Source organism: Vigna angularis, chromosome 11 (genome assembly GCF_016808095.1).
Source record: "Vigna angularis cultivar LongXiaoDou No.4 chromosome 11, ASM1680809v1, whole genome shotgun sequence".
Lineage (NCBI taxonomy): Eukaryota > Viridiplantae > Streptophyta > Magnoliopsida > Fabales > Fabaceae > Vigna > Vigna angularis.
The window spans coordinates 8,425,510-8,431,509 of NC_068980.1; positions in this window are offsets into that span (position 1 = coordinate 8,425,510).

Here is a 6,000-nt window from a genome sequence, read left to right on the forward strand (position 1 = left end):
AGCAGCATAATGACATAGGAAAAGAACGAATAAAAAACCAGCTTTTTTAAATAATCAAAAATAAAAGAATATGAAAAATATATAACTTTTTTATTAAAATGAATCCAAAACTGATATTGATTTATAATATATAGAAAAGGAAAATGTGTGTTTTTTTTATATATCCAATTTATTTCTGTAATTTTCTCTAGAAATCTATATCTTATCTTTATATTGTCTTATTTAACTGCATTATGTAAACTATTCATTTTTGTTGTTTAGTTTTCATTTTTATAAATGCTAATACATAATTCTTCTTCCAAATTTTTAATAATGAGAATCTTTCGAATTTTGAAAGACATGCGACAAGTGCCGGCAGGAGATAAACTTTTGATAATATCTACTTAATAAATATGTACAGATGAATATATATATATATATATATATATATATATATATATATATATATATATATATATATATATATATATATATATATATATATATATATATATATATATATATATATATATATATATATATATATATATATATATATATATATATATATATATATATATACACACACACACACGCACACACAAAATTTTAAAATTAAAGAAAAAAAGAAATAAGAGAGATAGTTAAAAACAAGCAGTAAAGAAAAACAGATATAAAAACCCTATTGCAATTATTGTGTGGATAATAACTTAATTAGTATAGTATAAATGAATATTGACTATAGACTAATTTGATTATTGGTAGAAATGGTTAAATGTTTTGAATCCTTAATTATCGGAAGCATAAAGTTTGAGTGGGATTAGGATTACCAAATCCCACATAAGAATATAAAGCTTTTAGGACCAAATATCTAAACTCCAAAGCATCAAATCAACCGAAGATATTGATTCCAATGCTTTTAAAAAGAGGATTCACACGAAGTGAAATTTAATCCGTGTAAAGCTTTCTTTGGCTGTTGTAAAGACTAAACAATTTAATATACTATTAATTATGAAGAGTTTTTTTTTCCAAAATAAAAAAAAGTTGACCAATATAAAACAAATAAGATAAATATGTTGCAAAATGACAAAAGATTATGAAACAAGAAGATTATTTATAAGGTTTTGCTTACTTTAAATGATGAAAAATATATATATTTATAAAACTATATAATAATATAAGAGCGATTAAGGTAAAGTAAGTAAATTCATAATTCTTTTTTTTTTTTTTGGATAAGCTCACTTCACTCGTAAAATCTGTTAATTCTCAATAAAAAAAATAGAGTGCCCATAAATCACGTTCAGTCTGGAACTTTTCTTTTATTAACGAAATTATATTAATACGAATATAAACAGGTAGTTGAGGCCCCACGTTTAATAAATTAAGTATGATTAAGTGGTAGTTAAAGATTTCCATATGAACACACGAAGATATAAGCACATGGCTGACTTATACGTTATAATGACTTAAATAAGTAATGAGGAAATACTTTGGATAAACTGTTTTAACAAATATTAATATTATAAGTGAAAAAAAAAAAGAAATATGGATAAATTAAAGTGACACGAGGGTTATATGAAAAACGTCAACGAAAACATTTATCGATCTGAATGCATAAAATGCTCGAAATTCTGATAGCGTAGGACAGGGAAGAAGATGTTCCAACTGACTTTACGGCTTCTCCAAACTTCAGACCACATGGTAAGATATGCTGGCTGGTACTCTGCCAGTCAAGTAGCTCGTCACCAACGTGCCACCTACAAATTCGCGAATCATATATAATTTATTCTTCCTATTTTCTAACAAAAACTAAACTTTTCAATTATAAATCTAAGTTTCCCGTTAAATAAAAATAAAAAACATAAATAATATATAAGAAATAAATATTCATAAATTCATTGTTTTATAATTATTTTTTGGTTTAAACTCTCGGTTGATCCTCACTTTTGTATGGTAATCTCAGTTGGGTCCTCATTTTTGAAACCGTCTCAATTGGATAATATTTTTTGTAAAAATGAGCCAATTTTACTCTAACCGTTAAGTGTTCTTAGACAACGTTAAGTTTAGTTGAGATGTATTTTATATTTTGATGGTGTGGCATTGTGCATTAAAATTGAATGTGTGATGTGTTTTAAATCATCAAATCCACGTGGCGTCGATGCTTCTTCTTCCCTCCAACCACTGATCACCTTTCACCTTTTTCGCTCCTCCGCCCAAGCTGCTTCCTTCCCACTCCCACCCTCAAACCTCACACTCCCCAGACACACACCCTTTCTCCCTCTCAAACTAAAAAGCGTCGCCGTCGGGGCGCGTTTGTCGAACTCCTCTTCTCCTCTGCCGACGGAGCGCCTCATCTTCCATTCTCTCACTTCTCCTTTTCCCTCACTCTTTCTTCATGTTTCTCTCTCCAGAAATGGCATCAAAACTCTCATTCATGGTGTGTTTCATGGCTCTATGCGCCATTGATCTAGCACAAAGCCCATCATCCCCTCAAGCGCCAACACCGTCCGTGGACTGCTCAACCCTTGTTCTCACCATGGCCGATTGCTTGTCCTTTGTCACCAATGGCAGCACCGTCACCAAGCCAGAGGGTACCCACTGTTCTGGCCTCAAGTCTGTACTCAAAACTGCCCATGTTTGCCTTTGCGAGGCTTTCAAAAGTAGTGCTCAGTTTGGTGTGATTTTGAATGTCACCAAGGTCACCAGTCTCCCTGCCACATGCAAAGTCTCTGCCCCTTCTGCTGCCAACTGTGGATGTGAGTAAATTTTGCTACTTTTTTTCTTTTCCCATTTGGGGTCTCTGGTTTCTCTTTTCTTTTGTCTTTTCATTTTCTTTATGGTAGATTTCTTCATAAAGATCAGTGCTTTCGACTTCTGGGTTGGTTAAAGGTTTCATTTTTATGCATGCTCGAGATGGATCGGTCCCATGGTGCCTTTCATTGTCACGCCACTTGTGTTACCAGCGAGAAACACATTGAGAAGCACAGCGAGAAACAACAAAGAAGAGGGAGAAGGGCATATCCCCTCCCTACCAGGACGAATATGAACCAGAGCCAACGGAAGAAGGAACCCTCCCTATACATGGACCTTACACGAGACACAGGAAAGAAACAAAATGGTTGTTCGTGAACTCAACGTTTAGGGAAAAGAATGTCAAAAAATAAATTCCTTCCAAATTAGATTAAACATAAATCTTTCATGATATTAAAACATTGCATTTATATGTTTTCCATTTAATTTTGATCATTCAACGCAGACCTCCGAACATCGGTGTTTTTGTTCCAGATTGGGGTTTATGTTCTCACACGACGGCGGCGTTTTTAAGTTTGAGAGGAGAAAGGGTGTGTGTCTGGGGAATGAGGGTTTGAGGGTGGGAGTGGAAGGAAACATCTTGGGCGGAGGAGCGGAAGAGATGGAAGGTGATCAGTGGTTGAAGGAAGAAGAAGCATCATAATCACGACAATTTAATGATTCTAAAACACATCACTCATTCAATTAAATGCACAATGCCACGCCATCAAAATATAAAATACAGCTCAGCTAAACTTAGCGCCGTTTGAGAGCACTTAACGGTTAGGGTAAAATTGACTCATTTTTACAAAAAATATAACCCAATTGAGACATTTACAAAAATGAGGACCCAATTGAGATTACCATACAAAAGTGAGGACCAACCGAGAGTTTAAACCTTATTTTTTAGTTAGAAAAGTGTCAATTTTTTTTATGTAGATTTGGATGTATTATATATGGCGGTGGCTTATTCTTAGATACATGTTAATTTCTCTTGTTTTATCAACCGTAGTTGTGCATATAAAACTTATGATATGATAGCAACATACCAACACTCATCGATCATCTAGTTGGATTTATTTATATATTCGTGAATGTGTTTTCTTTTATTAAAAAGTTACACCTTCAACAATTTCTGCTATATTAAATAAACAAATGAATTACTTATTTCTATTTGTTGAAGTTGAAATTAATATTGATTTTGTAATGTATGTATTATTTGGTAGACACCTATCAAAATATCACAACTTAGGTATGTATTAATTCATTAATTAGGTTTAAAGATAATTGAATCATGATTAGGTTGATTCTAATAAAAAAGTTTATGAACAAAAGTATAATTATAAGTCAATGGTATGATGGAGACTTTTATCATGCATTTATTACAACTTTAATGGTTTAACCGATCAAACTTGAGCTAATTTTGGGGTCAGAATACCTTTAATAGGTACCTTTTATTGGTTGGAGAATAGTGTACTCAAACACACAGATGATAACATTAGAGTAAATGACTAGTAAATTGTTTTAAGTGAACGTTCGATCCTAGACTTAAAACATTTTTGCCCCTATTGTGAGGACAAGCAAAACACTTTTGAAACCCACATGGTAATGGTTGGAAGTCTCACATCGACATGGGTGCAAATCACACCTTACAAGCCGATTTTGTGAGGTTGAGTTAGACTTAAAGTTCACTTTTTAACATAGTATCACAGCTAGGTTAGAGCCTATCCTAATGAGATTTATGTCTTAACATAGTATTAGAGGTAGGTTAGAGCATATCCTAACGAGATTTATGTGGACATATTGAGATGGTTATATGTTTTATAAATGTATTATCGTTTTAAAATCACAATTTTAATTGTTTTGAAATTATATTGATATTTTACTTTTTTTTATTTACTTTTTTATGTGCAATTCAATGATAACATAAAAATGTGTATTATGGTTTACAAATTTAATTTTAGTATTGTTTTGAATAAATAAATCTCAACATTTAAAATGATCAATATAGTTGTTCAAAGAAAATAATTAAGTAACAATTTGTTATATTTTACATTTTTATTTCAAACTAATAAGTTTTAGTACTTAATTTAATTCTAAATACATCAAATATTAAGTAATTTTTATGTAAATAAATTAGTACTTTCTCTTATAGGTTAATAAAGAGACAATAACTTGTATAATTTTATTATTTAGTATTTAATTAAGATATGTATAATGTTGTCGTTGGTTTTAAACCAATGCGTAAGAACGGATTGATACTTTTTATTTTTTGTGTGTTTCTTATGTTAATATATATTTTATTAAAAGAGATTTGAAAAAAAAATAGTAATTATTTCTAACTTTACAATTAAATTTTTTAAATAGAATCAATAGAAAAGATATTTATAAGTTTACAAATTTGATATGTATTTAAAAGTATAAGGAAAAGATTTTTTAAAAAATACAAAATGATAAAGCATGTACAAAATATAGAATAGAGTCTATACAAATATTAAAAATATCCATGTAAAAATTAGGGATTGTAAAAAGGTTTAAGTCTGGCGGGTCAGCTTGTCAGTTCGATCAAAAAAGACAGGTTGGGATAACATTTTCGACTTGGGAATCTGAACCAACTCGACTCGCCAAGCCTGACAACCTAGCAACCTGGCGGTCATCCTTGCAGGTCAGTCGGGCCAACTCACCAGTCTAACCTCATTAAAAAAACTGGAATCCACGTTGCGACGCTTTATATTTGAAGTACCTGAAAAAAACTACAATGAGGGTAGGGTTGAATAATGTTATTGGAAAACCTTTTCATAACAATTATGATATAGCATTTTCGTCGAGGATTAAATATTTTACATAAGTTGTTAAACACTTGACTTTGAAATTAGTTTAAACAATAAATTTATTTCAAGTGTGTTTCAGTTGTTAAGGAGTGTTTGTTGCAATGTTTTAATAAAACTTCCTTTTTAACAAAAAATCGTTTAATGTAACAAGCTTGTAAGAGAAACATTTAAAGAGAATAAAGCAATAAGAACACAATTGTTTTTATACTAGTTCGCTCCACTTGATCTACGTCCAGTCTCCTCTAACACCTTAGAGTGTTCCACTATAATCTTCAACAAGATTACAATGAGTACTCTCACCACTCCTGGTATCCATAGTCACCCCAAGTAATCACTTTTACCCTGTCTAGTTGAGTTTCACTCACTCCTAATTATGTAGTATTCTCCATCGCTCTTGATA